The sequence below is a fragment of the Macrobrachium rosenbergii genome, chromosome 5 (assembly GCF_040412425.1).
Source record: "Macrobrachium rosenbergii isolate ZJJX-2024 chromosome 5, ASM4041242v1, whole genome shotgun sequence".
NCBI classification, from domain to species: domain Eukaryota; kingdom Metazoa; phylum Arthropoda; class Malacostraca; order Decapoda; family Palaemonidae; genus Macrobrachium; species Macrobrachium rosenbergii.
In genome coordinates this window covers 59424590-59450567 of record NC_089745.1, presented here as the reverse complement: position 1 = coordinate 59450567, position 25978 = coordinate 59424590, and the positions used below count along the sequence as shown (strand labels likewise).

Genomic DNA, 25978 nt, shown 5'->3' with positions numbered 1-25978 from the left:
ACGTGTATATTTACATACATAACACATTCTCATAATGAAACTAAGCAACACTTTTCATACGAGAGCATAAAACAAGGCTTCGGTGACGGTCACCCATCCAGTTACTGACCACACCCAAAGCAGCTTAACTTCGCTGATCGCAAAACATATGCGCCTATCTAGACATTACGATGAGAGTGGCAGCTTGGCTGCATGTCTATGTCTTTTTTCAGTTTGCTAAGTTAATTTTCTCGCAGACTTGTCTAAAAGTGGTCATCTGGAAGTACAAATTTACAATTGCGATTTATTTTTTTTAATGAGAATCATCAACAGATTTTCCATCTTTTCTTAATCTTTGTTCACATTTGCTGGGCAGGACATCGAAATTAAAAGCGTCTTTGATACGTGGCTTTTCACATTATTACAAAGGATGGTTTATTAAGTACTTTGTTTACCACCTTAACATGACTTATTAGGCCTCGCGCGATTACGGGGGTTCCTGTAACGCTAGCCTGTACGCGACTTATGCCGTGGAGGGAAAAGTTGGGTTCGCGCGGAAAAGTTTCTTTGTAAAAATCGATACGTCCCAACTATAACTGATATAGGCTTCTGGTTTGTTTTATGATGTCGGCAAATTATTGAATTTTTTCCTAAAGCAATCAGGAAATCTTTGCAAGGCTTAGAAATAATAGAAAAAAAGTGACGAACGTGAAATTTTTAAGGAAAATCGTAGACTTTTTTTTTTTAAATCACTAAAAATATAATAATTAGGTTTGTGGAGTCTATTTGACACGTAAATTGTGTGGGAATGTTTGAATTTTCACATGGAATGAATTGTTTTGCTATAAATGTGTTTGCTAATTAGCTGTTACCGATTAAAAAATGCTAATTTTTTACGGAGTGCAATTTTCAGATTTTCCAACCTACTTATGTTGACGTTTCGTATCGTATCTAAGTAAGGAATAACGATAGAAAAAAAATAAAGGCGGCATTAGAAAGCTGAATAAATTTCCTATAAAACACACAAAATAAAGATATATGTATTGTTGGAATAAAACTGAACAATTGTCGTTAGATTACGGACAATCTTTTTCTCTCTCTTTCTACGAAAATATGCGGCAACTATTATATAGAAACGTTGATATTTTTACATTTTGCTGTTCAGCACGATAAAGTGCAAAGAATGGCCGTTCGGATGATATATAATACATGCACATTGAAGTTATTTACAAGCGCACAAAAAATTATCTACGCATGCACAAAATCCTGCCGAACTACGGCGTTCAACGCGTTCAACGCTGACATTTTTCGTAATTTCTCGGTAATAAATAATGCTATAAAAAAGTGAAAACTGCGATGGAAAGCTGAATAAATTTCCTACATTATATAATACCTAAAATTAATGTTGCCCGTAAATAGTTGAGCAATTGAAGCTCAAAGATAAGTTCTGTTTCACGTAGCCTACAGTCAATTGTTCGCTAAAGATTTTTATATAGAAACGTTGATATTTTTACATTTTGCCGATAAAGTACAAAGAATGGCCGTTCGAATGATATATAATACATGCACACTGAAGTTATTTACAGATACACAAACAGACGTACAAAAAATTATTCACGCACTCGTAAACCCTAGGCGGAACTACGCGGCTCGACTGGGTTCTCAAGTGGTCATATTTACGCTTACATTTTTCGTAATTACTCGGTAATGCATAACGCAAAGAAAATATTGAAAATTGCAATGGAAAGCTGAATAAATTTGCTATAAATAGCCCACGTAAAAGCAATATGTGTTCCCAGAAAAAAATTGAGCAATTGAAGCTGAAAGACGGAAATGTTGTTGAAAGACAGAAATATATGTAAAAAAAAAGTAAATTCTTACGAAAAAGAAACGATGCTATTTTTACATTCAGAGGTTTAACATGTGAAAATGCCGGTTTCCTGTTTACGTTTTCTTGTATGTACAAGATCTGCCCGCGCAATGGCGCAGTCCTCGTCTTCTTCGGATGACTGTTTTTTTTTCTGGTGAATTTCCCCCGAAAATAACTTACGAATGGCGCGGAATTCGCGTCATCGGAGCACTTACGGCGAAAAATTTATAGACGCAGTTTCCCGTCATCGGATCACCAGAGGGTGTGTGTGTGTGTGTGTGTGTGTGTGTGTGTGTGTGTGTGTGTGTGTACACATGCATTATATGTGTACGTATGTATGTATGTCAAAACCGCCAAAGTCCTTATGTAACAACACCACGCGCCCTTTGCGGTTTCTAAATTACAGGGAGATCTATCTCAACCGAATTCAGCACTAACAAGAATAACACATTAATTTTATTAATGAATAGTACTACAATTAAGTACTTCCACTAACTGAACAGTCCCTATAGACATGGGCTCAGATCGTAAGTCTGTGAGATACGACGAGAGGAACGCGCCTCTCTCTCTCTCTCTCTCTCTCTCTCTCTCTCTCTCTCTCTCTCTCTATATCTCTATATATATCTCTATATATATATATATATATATATATATATATATATATATATATATATATATATATATATATATATATATACTGTATATATACATCTTACTACAGTAGTAATCATGGGTTGATTTTCAGACCTTAGAGGACTCAATACTCAAGTTTACCTGATCAAAATTATATTCACCATTCGCTAAATTATGATCACGGGAAAATGAAATAAGATGGAAGGACATTGAAAAACACGTGCTGAATTTAACCTTAAAATTAATTTAATAGCTAAAGGTTAAACATATCAAACAGGCAAATATATAAGAAATAAATGAAACGGGGTTACAACTGAAAGGCACTCAAACTAACCAAAATTACAAAGTTCAAAGAATAAGAGTAATAGCCCTTTCTAAAGCATACACACACACACACACACACACACACACACACACACACACACACACACACACACGACACCAAATAACCAAATGACCGACTGCACAAAAAAATAGGCCAAAAGCTGCTCCTTCCCTTCTGCATTCGAGTTTTATTGTGGAAACGAGACGACACAATCACTGTGAACACAGACCTGACTTACAAACTTCAAATCAGCATAAAAAACTTGAAGCTAATTCTTAAGTTTATCAAAAATAAACTAAAAGCACAGACCTGACTTACAAATTTCAAATCAACATAAAAAACTTCAAGCTAATTCTTAAGTTCGTTATCAAAAATAAACTAAAAGCACAATATTCTGGAACCTCTACATATCTGTTAAACGTAGTGAATCAAATGGTGGCGTGTGACAACACAATTTTAGATGATGTCATTGCCTAAACAGGACACGTAATTACGAACACACACACATTCTTAAACACAATACTGGAAATGGCAAAGTGACAAGCGTTGGGCACCACACAACACTTATGTAGTCTTAAGCGTCATTTTCTTTTGGAAGGTTATCAAAGGGAATCCACCTGAAAAAGGCAATTTTTACAACAGCCTATCAAGTACACCTTGAAAAACAACCTTTTTCAGATTAGCTACTGACAGGATGAGTTTGTCAAGTAATTATATTTGGTTACAGTAGGCTAACTTAGATCACCAAAGCAACAATGCCATAGGTTTCCTTAATTAAGGGCACATTAGTTCTTGAAGTAATTTAATGAATGAAGCTGATACTCTGTCCCTGTAAATAGTAGGGACTATATCAGTCTGATTCCTGTTCATGACCTAGTAATGACCAGTATATTGCTTTAATACCATGCACAGTAATGTGCATTACTGCGAAATAGCATATGTCCAAAGAAAGCTGTAGCATAAGCCTACTACCTCTCTCTCTATTTTCCCCTACAAACAGGTCAGATACCATAATTTTTACCATCTTGTGTATTGTTTGAGTCATGAGTGATCGCAACTCTTTATAAATGGCATTAAACATACATTTTCAAGTATATAATTTAGAAACTCGCGATGAAAATATTATTTATGCAGTAAATATCGACTTTGTGAGCAGGAATTAACAGGCACTGACCACTATTGCCAAGATGGAGAAGCCAATAATGCATAATATATTTCACGGTGTATCTCATTTGAAGAATATTATGTTGTTAAATTAGTGTTGCATTATGTTTAGATGTTTCTGACTAAAACGTATAAGTCATACAAGACATAAGCTGTGAAACTGGGAAGTTTTTCTTAGGCATCGTGACTGGCAGTAATGGATATGGGACCAAGGAGCTAAAGGGCGTGGCTTGTGACGTCATGGATCAGCTCCGCTCGCTTTGATTGGTCCTAATTTTCCCCTATCCTTATACTCTTCCAGACTTGGGAAATATGCGGCCGGCATGGCCCATTATGCCCTCGGGCTATGGCTGTGACGTAATAGAAGTGATGTATAAAGTGTTCGGACGAAGTGAAAATGGCTTCATTTTGTACGCCACCCATCAGGAGAAAAGACTCCGTTGGTTTAATTTTTTTCGGGTAAACCGAGCTTGAATGATGTTGATGATGTAATTTTTGAAAAGCTGAAAATTGATACTGAAGATTTGACTGGTGTTCAAGAAATGCGAGGCGATAAAGTGATCTTGAAGTTCGGGTGATCTTAAAGTTCCGGAATCAATGTGTATATGAAACTTTTCTAAACAATTATGATGAAAAAGTAATTTGTTTACCTAATGGTCTGGAGGTGAAAGTAGGTAATTTCAGCAGTCTTTACAGTTGCCTCAATAAGGTACGTTCCATTTGATATGCAAAACAGTATGTTGAGTGATGTATTAAGCTCGCACGGGAAAGTTATTGGGATACGTGATAATACTACCACACTCGGTAGACGAACGGCTAAATTGGAAATTAAGTAAAACATTCCATCGGCGCTTTTCATAGGAGGACACAAAATTTCTTTCACGTATAACGGACAGAAAAAGACATGTCTCAAATGTGGCAGTGAGAATCATTTTGCTGTAGATTGCTCCTCGGACAGAATAGTGAATATTTTTGAGCATGAGAAAGATTTTCCAAGTCTGCCGAATCTACAAGGGGATGAAACTCAAGAGAACGAAACACATGGAAACGAACAAAACTTTGAGAAGGAAAAGCAAGAGTCACTAAGTGAAGATGCACCAAGATACACCAAATGGTAAAAATGTTCATAATATCAGGAGTACAATAGTGGAAAATGGCAACAATGAGCCAAGTGTTTTAACAGAAAGGAAGAATATGAGCTTGAGGATAGTGAAAAAATCAAAGAATGTGCTTAGATTCAAATGAGGAGGAGGTGGTGATATCTATCGATGAGGAGGTACATAGTGGACCAAGTTGGGAAGCGTCTGAATTGGTGATTATACCACAAGAAACTACACCTGTTGAAGGCAACACTATTATCACGACGATTTGACGTTCATCAAGAGGACAGAAAGGTAAATCTGAGCCTGTCACACGAAGTTGGTCATGGACGAGAAGGAGGAGGACAAACTGATGCAGAATATATTGACAAAGGATTAATAGAGACTGAGGGAAATTTGGAAAGTGCGTCTGGAAGCGGAAAATGGAAAATGACTTCAAGATGAGACTCTCAAAGAAGAAAATAGGAAATCAAAAATATTCAAGATCTGAAGACAATAGTGATGAGGAAAATTGGAAAAAATTGAGAGAACAGAAAAGGAAAAAGTTGGAATCCTCCTTATTTTACACCTTCAATCTCTCAACTGGTTGTTTAAATGTGAATGGATTAAATGACGTAGATAAACAAATGAAGTTGTTATCCTTGTCTAGGTATTATGATACAGATATTTGGTTATTGCAAGAACATAATGTAAAGGATTTAAAAGCTCTGAGTTTTTTTCACAAATTATGATGTTTTGTTAAACCCAAGTAATAATCTTAAAGGAGGTACAGCAGTTTGTATAAGTAAGTTTAAATCATTATCTGTCATAAGCAAGGAAATGGATACTGAGGGACAGATAATAGGAGCTAAAATATCTTGTTTAAATCATTAAATACCAGTTGTGAATATTTAGGCACCTTCTGGTACAGATAAAAAGAAAGAACGGGAAGAATTTTTTAGCAATAAAATCTTAATATTATTTTCGTAAAAATGTTGAAAATGTAGTTTTCGGAGGGGATTTTAAATGTGTTACATCTAACAGAGACGTTGATACGGGGAAAGATAACTTAGTGTCAAAATCATTGCAGACCTTCATAAAAAATGTAGGATTAAAAGATGTAACATGCACTTGTAAAGGCATTCCACAATATACCTACGTTAGAAAAAGCTATGGTTCTAGGCTATGGTTCTAGGATAGATCACCTATATACCAAACAGCTACTCCATAATGTGATAAGTACTGATACAGTGCCTGTGGCCTTCTCTGATCATTGTATGGTCATTGCTAAATTCAGGATAGGCGATGTGCAAAAGGGGAAAGGATTTTGGAAATTGAATGCGTCTTTACTGGAGACAGAATGAGTTGGCGAAAACTTTGAATGTCTTTAGAGTCATTTAAAACTTAAAGTTAGTTTTAAAAATGTAATTGAATGGTGGGAATTTGCTAAAAAGGAATGTAAAAGGTTTGTCATAAAAGTTGCAACGAGAGTATCAAATGAAAAATATAACTTAATAAATTTATTGCAATATCGATTAAAATATCTATATGGCTTATGTAATGCTGGGAATGATAAATATGATGAAATTTATGCTTTGAAAAGTAAAATAAACTGTCTCCAAAACGAACTTTGTAAAGGAATTAAAATAAGAGCAAAATTAAAAGATCAAGTGGAAGGGAAAAAATTGTCATCGCACTTACTTGGGAGAGAGAAAAAGCATAAAGGCAATTACCTGATAAAGAAGCTAAAAGGTAGAAGTGGAAATATGCTAACAGATACAAAGTCTGTTCTCCTGTTTCTTAAAGATCATTCTAAAGTAATGTATGAATTTATCGAGGGAAGTCACGAAGAACAATCATATCTGCTTGAGAAATGCAAAAGAAAGGTAGATGAAGAGGACAATGAACTTTTACGGGAGGAATTTGATATAAAATTATGGGAATCATTGAATAAAGGGAAATCACCTGGAAGTGATGGATTAACTGTAGAGTTTAATAAAAGATTTTGATATATTATCAAAAACGATTTTTTAGAGGTAATAAAATGTATGTCGTAAGGAAGAAATTTATCGGAATCGCAAAATTTAGGAATAATAAAACCGTCCAAAAAGTGGAAATTTGGAACTGGTTGAAAACTGGAGACCAATCACTCTGTTAAATGTTGATTATAAAATTCTAGCAAAAACAACGGCAAATCGGTTAAAACTTGTATTTGGAAAAATCATATCACCTGAACAATATTGTGGTATTCCAAACAGATCTGTAATTCACTGCAATAATACAATAAGAGACATAATAAATTATGTAAGAGAAAATAATTTGAATGCAGGGATGTTAAACTTGGACTGGTCCAAAGCTTTTGATAGGGTGAACGTGCCATTCCTTTTTAGAATTATGGAAAAGTTTGGATTTTCAGAAAAATTCGTTACATGGTTAAAATATATTATATAAAGAATGTAAAAGTATGATATGTGTGAATGTACTATTTACAGGTACCTTTAATGTAAGAAGGTCGGTTAGACAAGGTTGTCCACTATCAATGTTATTGTATGTCATTTACCAAGAACCATTGTACCTAGCATTAAAAACCAATAAAAAAATTGTACCTCCTACATTACCAAATAATGACAAAATTAAAGTACAGGGATTTGCTGATGATACAACAGTAATCTTTGCAAGCGATGATTCATTAATAGAGATTCACTATGAAATAGAGAAATTTGAAGCAGCAACTGGCTCATTTTATTAAATAAAGAAAAATCTGGCATCTTAGGAATAGGTAAATGGTCCGGCAGAAGAGACTGGAAGTTAACTTGTTTCAAAGTTGTGGACTGTGCTAAAATTTTAGGCATTTACTTCAGCAATTGATATGCGGAAACTTGCGAAGTAAATTGGTCTGATATACAGAAAAAAATTGAAAAGACAGTTAACATGTTGTGTAAAAGATATTTAACACGTTACCAGAAAGCATTAATAATCAACTTTGATATTGTCAAAAATGTGGTATGTAGCTCACACACTTCCCTTAAGTAAAAAACAAGCCCGAAAGGTGAATGCAATTATTTTCAAGTATATATATGGTGTGGTATGTATCGACTTGTAAAACGTAGTACCCTGCATTTGTCAAAGATAGACGGGGGTTTAGGAATGATAAGTATTGAAGAAAAGGCAAGAGCAATGCTCAGTGTAACTTGTTTAAAAAAGTATAATAATCTGTAACGGGTTAACCAGGTATTATTGCTCTGTAAGATTAAATGGTATGATGGAATTAGATAATTTATCAGAAATAGCATATTTTACCCCTGAATATTAGTCTTTGGCAGAAGATGATATTAGGAAAGCATATCACAACAAATTCTTTCCAAATATAAATAACAGAGAAATGTATTCAATCATTTGGAGGAAAGAAATTCCAGTAGTAGAAAATAATTACCCCACACTTAAATGGAAAAATATTTGGGGAAATATTAATAGCCAATTCATTAAAGTAGAGGAAAGGGAATGTGTGTTCAGGTATATATTCATGAGTCACTGGCAACAAAACAAAGGCTCCATATGTTGAAGTTAAGAGAGGACTCAAAATGTGACCAACGTGGGGAAACAGAGTATCAAATGCATATTTTTTTACTTCTGTAGAGAAAAGAAAACTATAGTAAAATGGTTTAATTCTATTCCGAGGAAACGCTGTAAACCAAAATAATTATAGTTTATTGAAACTATTATTCTATGATATAGTAGGGAAATCAAATGTTGATAAAAACACGGCCATTTTATCGATCACCGGCTGTTTGTATTGTTTGTGGATGTGTTACAAACACAACAGTGGCTGCCAAAATATAATTGATTTTTTGACAAAGAAACTAGAATCACAAAGAATGTATATTACAGTATATGTAGATATACAAGCAACATTTCCAAGTATGTAACCAAAGAATTTTTAAATTATAAGTTTTGATTTTGATTTGTATTTTGTAGCAAAATGTTGTCTAGGTTTATATTCATATTTTTGTATTACGAGAATCATTCAAATAATGTAAATTATTGAAATGTAATTGTATTTTTATAATAAGATAAAAAAAACGAGTTATTGGAATCACATCGATTGGTAAGTAGTATTGGTTGCAAAGCAACTTCGACAGGACACACATTGGATCTTGCTTGAGGTGTTTTAGTAACTAACGGTTGTCAGATATTAGTTGGAGGAGCAGTGCACCTTGTCTCTATTACCTAATCGCGTAACTTTTAGAACACTGGTACTGAAACACAATGTAGTAATGAAATTAAGTTTTAGGAATCGATCGAATTTTTCTTCGCATGGTCTTAATAATGTAATCCAGAAAATAAATGAAGACAAATATTCCTTGTGATCATTGGTAACATTGATCTAGTACGAGCAAACAGTGTAGATTGTCTTCTGAGCGTTCATAATTGGGTGAAAAGTGAATATATGTGCTGTAGATGACAAAACTCATAATGATTAAGTACAGATCACCTTGCTTCAATGGCAAGATTGAGAATATTCAAAGGGCAAATGTTGAAGGCTGGAGAATAAAGTATAGTTAAAAACCTTTACAATTAACCAATAAAGAGATTATAGGGAATTCTTGATAGCTGATTTGGAATAGTCAAGGTTTTTAGCTGAAGGTTTCAGTGATCAAGAACTTGCCGATAATTTTTTGAATTTTTTAAGGAGAAAATAATATAATTGTCCCTTTTTCTGAAACGCCTAATCAGAGGAGTGCTGAACCTGACACAAATGAAAGATTAACGGGGTTTATTAATGTAAATAATTATTTAAAATGCAAAGCAAGCAAGCTGTGCATTTGATCCGACAAAGTATCTGAATTCTTTGGAGTTGAAATTGTTCATGCTTTACCGATATAAATGTAAAAGTTCCCTACATGTGAGAAAGTGACTATTGAACCAGTTTTGAAAGGCGCACTTGATTATTTAGGATCCAAGTTCACACAGGCCTGTTTCAAATTTGTCATTTGTATAAAAATTGCTAGAATATGTAATTCCTGAACAATTAGTCATCAAGAAAGGGTAAATTCTTTGACAGACAGTCATCATATAAACAGTTTTATTCTACAGAGACTGAAGCATGCGTTGTTGTGAATGGTCTGTTAGAAATGATGGATGTAGGCCAATGTATTTTGGTCTCATTCCATCTCGATGTTGCTTTTGATATAGTTGTGCATGAACTACTGCTAAACGATAGGAATCAAATGAAATTATTGGGAACGCCTTGTGAGTATTTGAAAGACATGTGATAGAAAATGTGTACAGATTGGCTTCTCACATTCATCTAATGATACATTAAGACGAGGAGTACCCCAAGGAAGTTTATCAGGTCCAATCCCATTTTACATCTGCACTATAGGATTGTCAAGCATACTGAAGGGACATTGGGTAAGTTAAGGTATGTACAGTACGTTTGACACCCACTTTTATCTCTCCATAAAAGACATCTGAGACACAGTGAGAAACTAAGTAACGTTCTTACCAGTGTTAAGGAGTAGATGTCATTTAAGCTGTTAAAGTTAAATGAAAATAAAACTGAACTTCTATTAGCAGTATTGAAAATAACGCGAGAAACCATGATGATTTAAGGGTAAGTATGAAAAGTAAACCAGTACTGATTATTAGCTAAACCAGTACTGATTGCTAATAGAGCACGTGCCGTACTGAAATTTGGTTCTCAGTACTCGATGAATGTTCTGTAAACATAAGAAACTTGAACAATTTTGTCAGTGTTGTGTCACCACTCCTATCATAATCAGCCTAAGAGGCAGCTTACGAAGCTGCAAAATATATTCGAGTGGCAAGATTAATAAAGGGGTTTGCACCTTAGTACAGGATTATCCCTTTACTGAGTTGCACTGGCTCCTTGTTAAGGAAGAGAAATTTTTAAAATGTGTAATGACTCATCAGGATATCAAGACTGGGTGCCCAAAATATTTGAAAGGCTTGCGTGTTGGCCCCAAGGGATGGAGTCAACTCAAGATAAGCTATACATAGTCTCAAGATATTTTTGCCGATATGCACTTCTCCAAGCCTGTAAATAAGTTCCCTCGTGAATTCAGGACTGAAATAAAATTATTTTAAGAAAAAATGAAAGACACTTATTCTTCGAGTGCCATGACAATGTGGAGCACGCCTTATGAATCTCAGATTGTGTCAATGTGTATATGAAAGGTGTGTTTGTGGGCCTCTTAGAGCGGTTTCAGTGGAGTGGGACCTGAGAAAAAAATGAATTGTGAACAGGAAACAAAATGTTATTATTGGCGTTAAAGTGATACAGCCCTTTATTAAATAATGGCTACAGTAATCTCCTTTCGTTCATCCTCAAATTTGCCTCTTCGATGGGCTAAGCAACGACCTACCTCGCCCATTAGTCGATCTTGAACCCAATAATTAAACATTCTGTATATTTTATTTTTGAATTATATGTATTTGTAGATTACCTCTCATTTCTCCATCTCGCCAATTTTTCATTTTCCTACTCTCATTACTTAATGTATAACCTACATTCACCTCCCTGCTAAAATTTCAAATTCTACCCATGAATCCATTTCCCGATTCCTATAACCTTACTCCAAACAAGAGCCTGTCCATCTGTCACTATGTACTTTGCTTTGTGTTTAAGCCGTCTTCCACTTACAGACTTTATTCTAACCTGGGCTAGTTACCGGCTTTGTTGCCCGTCTCAGGTAATTATATCTTTGTTTGAAACAAAGTACGACCAGCAGGTAGACTCTTACCTGGGATATCCTATAATTTCTTCGAAGAATGGCATCACATCGTATGACATCTCTGGTATTTTCAGTGCATTGTAATGGCATCGCCAGATATGGCGTCGTTATATTTTACACCTTTAAAAAGATAGACTTAGCTTGCATAGATTAGTATTTAATCGGTTATACGTATAGCATAAAGAAATAGATTATGTAATGTCTAATGCATAAAGTAGCATAAGCTATATGAAAGTAAACTTAAAGGGTGAAATATTCTGGAAAAAGTTGAGTCGGGGGTCGAATTTCAGATTAACAGCAGGATCCAGATCCTGTTAATGGACATTAATGAGAAGCATAAATTAACAGGGCACGGGGATGGAGTTAGATTCCGAAAGAAAAATTGAGCAAATCCTCGTCCATCAAGCCATTCATCAGTTTTATGTTGACTGATGTTAGGTTTTTGTTATGACAGGGAATTTATACACCTATCCTGTCTCACGGTGACTTCATCCTTTCGAGACTGTTCAACTCACCGGACGGTCGTAGCCATCCGCCTTGGAACGATTCCATGGAGCATGACCAAAGAGAGAGGGCGGGGTGGGGGCGGCCTGGGAGATGTTTATGTCCCGGTAGTAACAGATGGTTTGGTCTCTTGTTTGGTGGTTAGCACGGTGGTTTGGATTAAATCGGCGTTATGCCAACATTGGCCCTTGGCCTAATGCGGCTCGTAAATGTGGTAGGATGTGAAAGGCAATAGAAGGCTGGTGTGGATCTACTCTACTCACGAATAGAGGGCAAGGCTGTTCAATCCACGTTTCTACTCCTCTACATAACCTGTGAAAGGATAGACAACTTCAGGGAAATAACAAAGATCATCTAGATATCTCAAGAGCGAACTACTGTTTTATAAGACACAATGGAATGGCTGCATTCATTTGCTTTAGTGTTAATTATTCTGCACCATTTTCCTGTAATTGATGCAAACAAAGGAAATTATTGCATCGCAAAAAAAATAACTCATTTTATGTGACGTGAAAAGAGCTGCTCTTGATAAAAATGCTGCTTACGCAAAATCGGTTATAAATGTTCTATTCATTTACATCTCGCATTGCAATATAAATTTAGTTTTCCGGCAGCAGTCGGCCACATTTTGGTAGTCCCAATTGATGACCAGTGCCAGGTCATCAGAACAAACTTTCATACATTTCCTGACTGTGACAAAATGACTTTTCATCCACATCCATATTATAAAGGAAGGGTTAAAATGGTTATATATGGGAAAAAATTGGGACAGTATACAGTAAAAGGGCTATACCCTTAAGTCTGTATCTTACATCAATGATTACATAAAATAGGTAAAACATTACAGTATTGTATATTGTTTTGAAGAATGGTTGCTCATATAAAAAAACTAGTAATGCAGGAAAATTAATTTTCATTATTTAGAATCGCTGGGCTTTTCTAGCCAGATTTCTCTGTTGTAACTAGTTATGTTATTATTCCGTAGAGATGACAATTTACCAGAATTATGGCAATCAGGATTTTGACTCTTGTTTAAGTACACCAGCATGTGGCATGATGTTTTTCTCACAGAGAATGGGAGTGAGTACTTAAGGCCTTTCTTTTTCCCAGACTTTACCTAAAGGTCCTTCAGCCAGGCCGTCCTGGTAATACTTCAGGATGTAAGGGAGATATTTATACTCTTGGAAATAGATGGCATGTAAGGGAAATATTCACACTAGGCAATAGATGGCGTGTAAGGAAAATATTTATACTCTAGGCAATAGATGGCGTTAGGGGCTGAGTAGTTAGTTGCTTCTCCTGTTGGTAGACTAGGAGATCCGTGTTATGGGAACTGTATTGGGAGAATAGTGTTTAGGGAATTGTGTATTCTGGTTTACCAACCCACCTGGCCTACTTTATGCAGTAAGTAAAAGTTTTATTAATATTATTAAATTGGTAACCTGGTAATTTCGAAATTGGTGGTATTTTAGTTACAAATTATAATCAAATTGAAAGTGTAATGTTTCTTGTTCAATTTAAATGTGTCATTTCAAAATGTGAGTGATGTTTCCATTTTGGCAACTAGCCCAATGTGTGATGCCCAGTATAGTGGCTTGCGTGCTGCAGTAGCGCCATTGCAAGCTTTAATTAGCCAGAGGTGCCTGAAGTAGGAAGTATTTTACTGACAAGGATATACCACTAGTCTACTAGTAAATGATAAGGCATGCTGTTAAATTTTTTTTTAAAGTTTAGGTGGTGGTATTTCTTTTTTAATTGCAGATTGAAGGTTTTGGCCTAGGGTATTAAGATCATTGATTTAAATTTTTTCTTTATGTAATTGATAAGTGGTGAAGGGTATTTAAAATTTTATATGAAAATTTATTGTAATATGTTTTACAGTGGTTATGTTTATCCCTAGTTCAACTTACTTGAAAATAATTTTAATTGAATATCCCTGACATATTGTGGCGGCTGATGCCAGGATCTCTTTATATATTCATTTAACAAATAGTAAGTTTGATGAGGTGATCAGTGTTAAGGAAACATTTCAATAGGCACTGCAGGTGTATGCTTTAGAGGAAATCTGTGTATTTGTGCATAGGGCAATAGGTTAGTTAGGATACTGAGGGCAGGGTCCAGAAGAAGGTTAACTGTTGCAGATTGCAGTTTATTAGTACACTTGTTTAGCATTGTACTACAGGTATAAAGTGTAAATGACCAGTTTGTAGTTTACTGGAAGCTGTTTACATTGTAAGTAATACCGAAGTGGAAGTTAGTTCTAATTCCCAATGGAGTTATATAGTTTTTGGGAAGAGCAAGGTAAAGGTCTTGGATTACAGGGGGAGCAACTCTTAAAGTTTATAGAGATGAAAGAAAAGAAGTTAGGGAGAGAGAGCAGAGATATGAAAAGCGACTATTAGAGAAACAAAAAATAGAAAGGGAGGAAGCTCGGAAACAGCGGGAGGAAGCTCGGAAACAGAGGGATCATGATTTGGCATTAGCACAAATTCGAGGCAATATCCAGTCGGGACCAGTAACAGTGACCTTAGATCAAACCAGACCATTACCCTATAAAGATGGTGAGGATATTACTGCTTATATACAGAGATTTGAGATGATTGCTGAACTGCTTAAATGGGATCAGACAACTTGGGCTGTAAAGCTAGGAGCTTTACTTCAAGGTAGGGCTTTGACTATATTTACGTCTCTTGACACGGTAATCACTAATTATGATAGTCTTAAGGCAGCTTTGCTAAAGAGTTTTGGAAAAACTCCAGACCAATATCGAAAGGATTTCAGGAGTACTCGTATTGGAATTGATATGAATTATGAACAGTTCATGTTTTCCCTATTCAGGTTATTTGACCATTGGCATAACAGTACAAAGTTTGAAAAATCGTATGAGTGAGTAAGAAAACTTGTGGTTATGGGTCAGTTTGTCTTCCATTTCATCTGATGAGATTATATATTAAGGAAAGAAATCCCGAGACTCCAGAAGAAATTTCAAGGTTAGCAGATAATTATGCTTCAGCTAGGAAACTTTATCTTAAATCAGGTTCAAAGACTACTGGTAATAAGGCTGACATCAAGAATGAAAGTGTAAAAACAGAAACAAAAGAGAATGCTGCGATTCGACCCCCACAACGAAAAGTTGATTACCTTGGTAGAGAAGACCATTTTCTTATTGTTATATTAATTGTCCACTGTTTACTGGATGGGTTGGAGCGGTCAGAGCCCCCATCAAATATTGTACTGTGTTGTTAGGTAATATTGCAGGTGTTGCCCCTATGTCAGTATTAGTGTGACATTAAATAACGTACGCATGTAAAGGTTGTTACAAGAGCAAGTATTAGGAGAGAAGTTTCTCATCCACTGGTTGTATATGAATTAGCAAATGTAAATCTTACCTTTTCCGAATTTAAGCAAGCACAACATACTTGCCCAACTTTAACCAAATGTCGGCAACAATACCATAATTCTACAAAGGTTTGTGGAAAAGGTGGTTTAGTGATAAAATATGCATGTGAAAATGATCTACTTTTAAGTAAAGTTGTGAAGTCTCCCAATAAAACTCAAATTGGCACTAAGGTGCTGGTGGTTCTTACTGTTCTCAAGGTCTCATGGAATTCCGGTAGCAGGACATTTTTCCACAGGAAAACTTACAGAAAAATTTTAAATAAATTTTGGTGGCCAGGTATGACTCAAGATATAAGCAGATTTTGTCAGTCATGTTATGTATGCCAAAGGACTTCAGCCAGAGGTAAGGTGAAGCCTGTTCCTTTGGAAAAGATTCCCGTTATATCGACACCTTTTTACAGAATTGGAATGGATATTGTCGGTCATATTATTTCCCCATCAGCAGGTCATAATTATATACTGACCCTAGTAGATTATGCTTCAAGTTTCCCCAGACGCTGGACCCTTGAAAAATATCACATCCACTGATACTGCAGAAGCCATGATATCTGTTTTTGCTAGAGGTTGGAATTCCTAAGGGGGCATTAACTGACAGAGGTCCTCGGTTTATTTCAGATCTCATGTTTCAAATTCACAGGTTGATTGGAGTTAAACCGTTATTTACCACACCTTACCATCCTGCCTGCAATGGGAGGATAGACACACATTCCACACTGAAGGCAATTTTAAGGAAACTGTTGTTACTGAAACCCAGAGACTGGCATAGGTATGTACCTGTAGCACTGTTTGCAGTGACAGAATTACCTAGTGACAGTCTAGGATTTTCCCCATTTGAATTGTTGTATGGACGCTAAGTACGTGGCCCCATAGCTGTTTTGCACGGATTGTGGGCTAATCCAGATTTAACTGAAGACATTAACAGCTATAATTTTGTTTTTGAATTAAGAGACAGGTTAGCTGAATCAGCTGAAGTTGCCAAACATATGGAGATATCTTCTCAAAAGTACAAAACTTACTTTGATCTCAAGACTGGTAAACGTAACCTCAAGGTTGGTGGTGAAGTTCTTGTTCTTTTACCTGTATCCTCTAATAAATTACAAATGACTTGGACTGAACCATACAAAGTTACTGGAATTAAATGGAATGTTGATTATTATGTAGACGTGAAAGGTAAAACCAAGCTGTTTCACATAAATATGTTGAAGTATTTCAGACGGGTTGCTGCATAAAATCTTCACGTTGCAGATGTTTGGCCTGAGGAACTAGGAATAGAATTTCAGGTGCATAAAGTATGTGTTAATGAAGAGGAAGACTTTTCTCCTGAAATTGTTGTAGTAGAGGCTGAAGAAAGTAAATGTGAATCCAGAATTACCCAAAAATTTCCAGCAAGACATTTTGAATTTAGTTCATGAATTTTCTGATGTTTTCTCTGACATTCCAGGATCTACAAGTACAATAGAGCACCACATAAAGATACAGCCAACTGAACAATTCTCAAGAAAAAGTTACCCAATTCCATTACATTTAAGGAATGAATTTGACAAGGAGGTAAAATCATTGCTTGAACTCGGAATTATTGAACCGTCACCATATCTCCTTATTCATCCCCTCCTGCTATGATACGGAAACCTGATAACTCCTATAGATTGGTTATTGATTTTCGTGCGTTAAACAGTATTTCAGACAAGGATGCTGAGCCTATGCCAACATTGGAGGAGAATCTCTACAAGTTTAGTAATGTACAGTATTTTACGGAGATTGATATAACAAAAGCATATCGTCAGGTTCCGCTAGAGGAAAACAGTCGTAGGTATACAGCTTTTCCTACTAATTTTGGTCTTCTGCAATATAAAAGGATGCCATTTGGATTATTAACTGCTCCTGCTACTTACATAAGATTAATGAGGATGGTTCTGGCAAGAAATTAATGTATTTTATTATATTTTTGTGGTTTCCAAAGATTGGCATAATCATTGGAAGGACGTAAGGTCAGTTTTGTTAAGTCTCAGAAATCATGGTTTAACAGTTAAACCTGGTAAATGTTTTTAGGTTTTGAGGAAATTTGCTATTTGGGTTTAAAGAATTTGGTCATAACAATATTACGCCACTCAATGATAAACTAATGGATATACAAAAAATTTCTTTTCCACATAAAAAATTGATCTGTAAATTTTTATCGTAGATTTTTACCAGAATTAGCAGATAAAACTTTAACCTTAACAAGTTACCTCGCTAAACAAGTAAAAGAACCTTTTGAACTGTCAGACACTGCCACAGTAGAATTTGAAAATTTGAAGTATTATGTTAGCTAAACCTCCAATCCTTAAGATCCCAGATTCTAATGGAATTTTTTTGTTTAAGGACAGATGCATCTTCTACTGGACTAGGAGCGGTTCTTTTCCAGTACTATGATGGTTACCCCATGCCAGTGGCCTATGCTAGTAAGAAACTATTGGAACGCGAGCGAAAATACTCTACTATAGGGCGAGAATGTCTTGCGATAGTCTGGGGTGCGAAGCATTTCATGATCTATCTTTAAGCAAGGAAGTTTATCTTGGAGACAGATCATAAGCCTCTAAAGTATAATGAAAATTTAAAGGGTTCTAACAGTAGGTTAACGAGATAGTCACTGTCATTGCAGCCTTTTAATTATCAGGCGGTTCATGTATTGGGTATCAACAACCACATTGCTGACTTGCTGAGTCGAGACTAAAATTGTACATAATTATAAATATTTGTATTTACTTAATGAGTAATCCTGAAAATGGGGTAATGTAAGGGAAATATTTATACTCTAGGCAATAGATGGCGTGTAAGGGAAATATTTATACTCTAGGCAATAGATGGCGTATAAGGGAAATATTTATACTCTAGGCAATATATGGCGTGTAAGGGAAATATTTACTCTAGACAACAGATGGCGTTAGGAGCTGAGTAGTTAGTTGCTTCTCCTGTTGTTGGACTAGATCGTGTTATTGGGAGAATAGTGTTTTGGGAATTGTGTATTCTGGTTTACCAACCCACCTGGCCTACTCTATGCACGAAGTACAAGTTTTTATTAATATTATTAAAGTGGTAACCTGGTAATCTCGATATTGGTGGTATTTTAGTTACAAATTATAATCAAATTTAAAGTGTAATGTTCCTTGTTCAATTTAAATGTCATTTCAAATTGTAAGTGATGTTTCCTTTTTGGAAGCTAGCCCAATGTGTGATGCCTAGCATAGTGGCTTGTGTGCTGCAGTAGCGCCATTGCAAGCCGTAATTAGCCAGAGGTGCCTGATGTAGTTAGTATTTTACTGAAAAGGATATACCACTAGTCTACTAGTTAATAATATGACATGCTGTTAAATTTCTTTTTAAAGAATTTTTTTTTTTTTGAAATTGCAGATTGAAGGTTTTGGCCTAGGGTATTAAGGTCATTGATTTAAATTGTATTTTCTTTATGTAATTATAAGTGGTGAAGGGTATTTAAAATTTTATATGAAAATTTATTGTAATAAATGTATTTTACAATGGTTATGTCTATCCCTCACCCAACTTACTTGAAAATTAATTTCAGTTGAATATCCCTGACACAGAACCTTTTGCAATATATTCTGTTAGTGGTTGGTGAAGATGACAGACCATGATTTTTTTTTAGCCTAGTTAGATTTGGAGAGCCCCCTTATTGCTGTTGACCCTGCAAGACTCGCTGCCAGTGTCTTGGCCATTTGGCTGTCATCGAACAGCATTAAACAGTAGTAAAGTTGTCTCCTGCATGAGATGGCTTATACATTATTAAAACTCGGGCTACCTCATCTTTGCCTGCACACATCCTAACGGTTCCTTGCTAACACCGGTATCAGGGATGTCACTCAAAAGTACCTTATTAAATTACTTATTGGTTCCCTGGTGGAGGAGGTTGGGATACTTCTGCACTACGCTCCTTTTCCAACTTGTCTTGACATCGCCTGAGAGAGATGCACACATGGGATGACCCTTGTCCACCTAGAATTTTGGTCACCATGGCCTTCTAAATACTAAGTATTGATGGTTTAGTAAAACAATGGTTTGTATGTTAGAAAATAAATTTTCCATAAAATGTTGGTTAATGCAGTTTGTGAATAAATGAACTATGGTCAACACAACTCAATTTAGAGCTATAAGTGAAAGCTCTATAAAATTCAATAATCGTTCATTCTACACTGTACTGGGAAGCCAGTACATTGTGTTGCATTCAGCTAACATGGTTTTACAACAACTATCTCGACTGTTGTCAACAACATTGTTCACGATATATTTAGGTTAATGAATTATTCATAAAAGAACTAAACATTTATTTTCTTTGTGAAAGGTTAATGCATTTAGTACTGAGATTATAGTTTTCCCTTCTTTTCTAGAGTGCTGTATGTGACGGGAAAAAGTGAAGAGATGTCTGGATTCTCTAGTATTTCTCTGGATTGGCTTGGAAAGGTGACTCCTCTTCGCCATCATTTTTTACCAGAATTGTATGCATCATATTGCACCACTAAAAGGTAATTTTTTTTACGGCTGTCTTGGGAATGTTTAAAAAAAAAAACTTCTGCTTGAATTTTTCATGACAGGTTCAGCGAACCCAGTAATTCTTTTTGGAGTAATTACAGTAACTCCATCGACGTTGCCTGCTGTTGCCTCCCAAAATACACACACCTGTGAGTTTACATGGTCTGATTTTCGCTACTGATAACTAAACTAGTCAAAGAACAGTAATGATCAACCGTAACGGACATTGATGACATCTAGCATAGTCATGGTTTTAATGAAAGATTTTTCATCAAATTGTGCTTCCATTTCGCTGATGATAAAATTTTGCATTTTTTCTATTGGCATTTGCTATAAATTTACTAATACGTTTACTGTTTGTTCCACGAAAGATTTTCAGCCGAGTCATTCCACAACTTGAGTCATGACAATTCGGGGCAGAGGCCACGCCCTCGATTCAGTCTCCTCTATTTATGGATAACCATTTTAGGCCATATTTGGTATTTTTTTTATCCTGAGTAGGTACTTTCTGCATTTTACTTTTAAACTAGTCTAGGTCGCGTTTTCCTCTTTCTGCTGAGTATAAACTAATGGACGTTAGTTTCTACATTTTACACACACATTGATTTTGTAAAGAAGCGAAGTTTTGTCCATAAGCAGCCTATGTTCCGTATCTTGTTAAACTGGTAATAACTAGCGCTGTTACTGATTGTCGTGTTACAATAAATGGCCTCAACTATAGCAAATTCTAGAAATATGATTTTTATTTGTATCAAGTTTTGTCCCATTTTTGTGCTCCGGTGGTTCGTTGCATCCTGCTTTTCTCGTATTGTGGCGGAATTCAAACCCACAAACAAAACAACAAACAACACTCACCCTGATCTTCGGTTGCTGGAGATGGATAAAGGCCGCCGTAACAACCACAACCGCAAACAACCACAAACACAACAAGGAAATACAAAAAAAACGGAACACACACACAAATAAACAGCACACCAACAAGAAGACCAACAACTCCCAGAAAAGCATACGACAAAAACTGTCCCACACAAGAACCACTGACCGGCACTAGCTCTGACTAAAGACTCCCAAAAAACTGAAAAATCCTTCACATATTCCACAGACAGACAGCGCCGTAAACAAACTAACGACCTCATCCTCTTTCAACAACCGAAGCACTCACTCACGACAATTACACTCTCTCTCTCTCTCTCTCTCTCTCTCTCTCTCTCTCTCTCTCTCTCTCTCTCTCTCACAAAACGTTGGGAAATGCTAAATAAAAATTTATTTATCCCTCTATATTTCTCCCCCTTTTAGCATTTCCCAACCAACACCTTTCACACCTCTTTCAAATCGCCTTACGCAACACCCACGGATGCTCACTAGCAGGTCCTCTAGATCGCGTTCTGCGGGCACGCAATCATTCTCTCAGAATCTCTCTCTTCTAGCAACATTCAAACTCACATCATCTCCTCCATTTCTCTCAGATTCACGCTATCTTCTTCACTATTACCACTCTCAATTTCATCCACAATCTCATCTATACCCTCTAACTCGTTCCCAAATACCTCCCCAATTCTTCAACTAACCCATCCCATTCGCTCATTGACCTTTCCAATTCTTGCAACGATTCATTCATGCTTTCAATCACTCGTCTATCACTGCTACGCTCTCTTACTCTTACACTTTCGCTCACCTCCAACTGCTCACCAACCCCTACACGTTCAGTCAACTCAGTTATATCAAACCCGCATATGCTATACGTTCTATCCATACCATCCCATTCATCCGTATTACACGCTTTATCACTCATTTCCACTTTGGCACTCACACCCTATCACACAACTTACGACCATTCAGTTTACTTACGTTCTTCCCTTTCTTACGTTTTTTACCATACTCTACCAAAACAAATTGCTGATCCTCCATACACAAGCTCTCATGCATACTTGGTTCACCCACATTCGATTTCAACCATTTATACACCCCATTCTCTCTCACATATTCCGGTACATCCTTCCATCTACGCAACTGGTTGTGATGCGCCTCGCATTTCTCTCACACTACCATCTACACATACTTCCCCTACAACATAACTAAGCCCACTGGGACCAACTTCCAACACCTCATACGGACCCTCAAATTTTTCACGCACTTTATTTACATTCAACCGGGGTTTTCTCGATTACTTCTTTTCAACACTTTCTCGCCCACCTTGTAACTTTCAAAACACTTTCTCGCCCACCTTGTAACTTTCAAACCTTTCATGCGCCTTCTTCCATACCTCCTATCATTCTCAGATAGACCCAATCTCGGTCTCACTATCTTTTCAAAATTTAACACATATTTACACGGAGACATACCAATACCCTTATGCACAGTGGCGTTGTATACCCACAACGCTCGCCCAACGTTTACATCCCAATCATTATCACATTCACTCATCATACGTAATATCTCTGTCAACGTTCTCACCGTTCGGGTTTAATCCATTCGCACTGGGCATATACGGCGTAGAGTACACATGTTCTATGCCCCAATCACGCAACATTTGCTCAAACTCCCATCCAACAAATTCAGGCCCATTGTCACTCAACATTCGCGTCGGCTTGCACACGCACATTGGCAACATCACTTGACCCACCATTCTCGCCACAGTCTCACTCTTTTTTTGTTCCGAATCGCTACCGCATATGCAAACTTACTCAAATGATCTACCATTACAACCATTCCCACATGTCCTCTAGCAGTCACAGGCAACGACACACAATCAATCACAACCATCTCAAATAACTCTTTCATCTGCAATCGCAACACAGGTGGATTCGCATGCACACTTTGATACTTACCCTTCTGACAGTCCGCACACGTAATCGCTACATCCGCACAAATTTTACTCAATCCAGGCACATACAATCTCTCTCTCATACATTCCCATAATTTATTTTTCCCCAGATGCCCAAACCTATTATGCACCAATAAACACATACCCACGGCTGCGTCTTCCGAAAATACTGGCACATACACTTCCCATCCCATATTCCTTCCTGATGCAAAAATAAACTATACCTTTACATACAACAAATCTCTTAGCACAGGCTTATACACTTCTAACTCAGACGGCCAACTTCCTACTCTTACACCCCTAACACACACTCTCTTAACATATTTATTTTCATGCACTGATTTTGCATCTGCTTAATTTCCTCTTCACTCAACAAATCATTTTCACTCCTTGCAATATCTACCATACCTACAAAACTAGTTTTAGACACATCCCCTCCTTTAACCTTGTTATTTCCCTGCCGCCCTTTCCTAAAATTCCCTCCTGACATCCACACTTATATCATGCATTCTCATAAAATCAATTCCTAATAAAAAAACATGTTGGCATATCATTCTCATCCATGACTACAAAATTATGTATTATTTCAAATCCCCTAACTGAATTTTTAATTGTACCTCCTCCCATACTAACACACTCCCTTGTCCCAAACCATGTATCCTTACACACTCGTTGATTTTCTTTTATATCCCAATCGCACCTTTCCAATTCACTAACTACTGTACTACTCACTAACGACACTTGTGCTCCCGTGTCTACCAAACTACAATATTTATTCTGATCCACCACTACATTCGTTACTAATTTACCTTTCGCTTCATGCATACACGCTCTCACGGCTACATTCACCTGCTTAGCTTCCTCACAACCATCCTCATCGCATTCATCTTCAACGATATCCTCAACCCTACCCCTTATTCCCTCATTTTCCCCAAAATCACCTTTCTTAACCAGCCAGCTACAAGTATCCTTTCCACAGTGAACATTTAAAATCACATTCGTACCATTTTCATTCACCCTTCCTTTATACTCCACCGGTCTATTCCATCCAAAGAACAATCGTACTGTAATTTTAAACATTTCAGCCACTACCAACAACACTTTCACTAACTTTTCCTCCTCATCTAATTCCCTTCCTTCCTCGCGCACTCCTCCTTCCGGCATCTCATTCATCACCTTTTCACGTAACTCGTTCATGCTTGCAGGTACTCCGTCAATCAACCCATTTGTTTCCAAATTACTCAACCCCCCAAACAGACATTCCCACACTCGATTCTCCCCTACATACTGTTGCTTTACCACAAATCCTACAGGTACTTGGTCCGGGTCCCAGTCGCTCCTAACCCTATCATCTCGTTCAGTCCACATACGCGACATAGCATCCGCAACAATATTCTGTCTACCTTGTACATACTCTACCTTAAAACTAAACTCATTCAAATCCTCTATCGTTCTCGCAATTCTAGCAGTATATATATGCCTTGTTCATTGGAGATCTTATTTCATCAACGTTGGAAGTACTGTAAGCTATGGTGCCTGGCTTGATGATTCGATATGAAAACAGGTCATCGGTGCAAAAGTTTTGCCATCCCTTTAGCAGTTTCGTTTTGTGCATTGCATTTTAAAGAAGTTCTCTTCAGTCACTTCACGAAGAAATGTTCGATTTCTTTGTCTGCATGCCTTCAAGCTCACTTCTCATTCGAGAACAGCCATTTCTGGCGAGCTAAGATGGAGACTGGGAAAGAATCATTGGTCTGGCTGAACTTTTCTGTTCATAAAGTGTGGTTACGTGAATTTTGGATTGTAAGATATTTTAGAGTCTAATCCATTGACTAAGCGAGGTTAACTTAAGAGTCCCTTGCCGACGAAAATTTACAGTGCCTGTATTGTCACACTTATTGTTGAAGGAATTTCTGTCTAACTTTGCCTAATAGGTATACCACTATGCCTTGATGTGCAGGAAGACAGATCACCAGTCTACCTTGTCTGTTCATTATAGAAATGGTTGGGATTAATTTAATCCTGATGCCAACATTGTTCCTTGGCCTAACGCGGCTCGTAAATGTGGTAGGATGTGAAAGGCAATAGAAGGCTGGTGTGGATCTCCGGACTCTACCTACCAGTAGACGAAGGCCGTTCAATCCACGTTTCTACTCCTGTACATAACCTATGAAAGGATAGACAACTTCAAGGAAATAACAAAGATCATTTAAATACCTCAAGAGTGAGCTACTGTTTTATAAGGCACAAATGGAATGGCTGAATTCATTTGCTTTAGTGCTAATTATTATGCACCATTTCCCTGTAATTGATGCAAACAATAGGAGTGATTGCATCGTAACAAAAAAAATCTATTTTATGTGACGTGAAAAGAGCTGCACTTGATAAAAATGCTGCTTACGCATAATTGGTTATAAATGTTCTATTCATTTACATATCGCATTGTAATATAAATTTAATTTTCCGGCAGCAGTCTGCCACATTTTGGTAGTCCCAGTTGATGACCAGTGCCAGGTCATCAGAACAAACTTTCTTACATTTCCTGACTGTGACAAAATAACTTTTCATCCACATCCATATTATAAAGGAACGGTTAAAATGGTCATATATGGGAAAAAATTGGGACAATATACAGTATAAAGGTTATACCCTTAAATACTGTATCTTACATCCATGGTTAAATAAAATAGGTAAAACGTTATAGTACTGTACATTATGTTTTGAAGAATGGTTGCTCATATAAAAAAAACTAACAATACAGCTGGATAAAGTATGAAAATTTGATTTTAATCATTTAGAATCGCTGGGGTTTTCTAGCCAAATTTCTCTGTTGTAATTAGTTATTTCGTATGATGTTTTTCTAACTGAGAATGGGAGTGAGTACTTAAGGCCTTCCTTTTTCCCAGACTATCTAAAGGTCCT

The 25978-nt window shown here is 36.5% G+C and overlaps 1 long non-coding RNA gene across 16 annotated transcripts in view; it reads left to right on the top strand.

The window, feature by feature from the left end:
• LOC136838835 (uncharacterized) overlaps positions 1-25978 on the top strand; it is a 65723-nt gene that overhangs the window by 35262 nt on the left and 4483 nt on the right. For 2 of the 16 annotated variants that reach the window (XR_010853129.1, XR_010853132.1), the window contains one exon: positions 20091-20225. This is a non-coding gene — a long non-coding RNA (uncharacterized lncRNA). Of the gene's footprint in view, positions 1-13619; positions 13714-16323; positions 16475-16654; positions 16758-16913; positions 16998-17149; positions 17257-20090; positions 20226-25978 lie in introns of those variants that run through there. The other 14 variants (XR_010853127.1, XR_010853126.1, XR_010853123.1 and 11 more) reach the window with 14 other exon arrangements.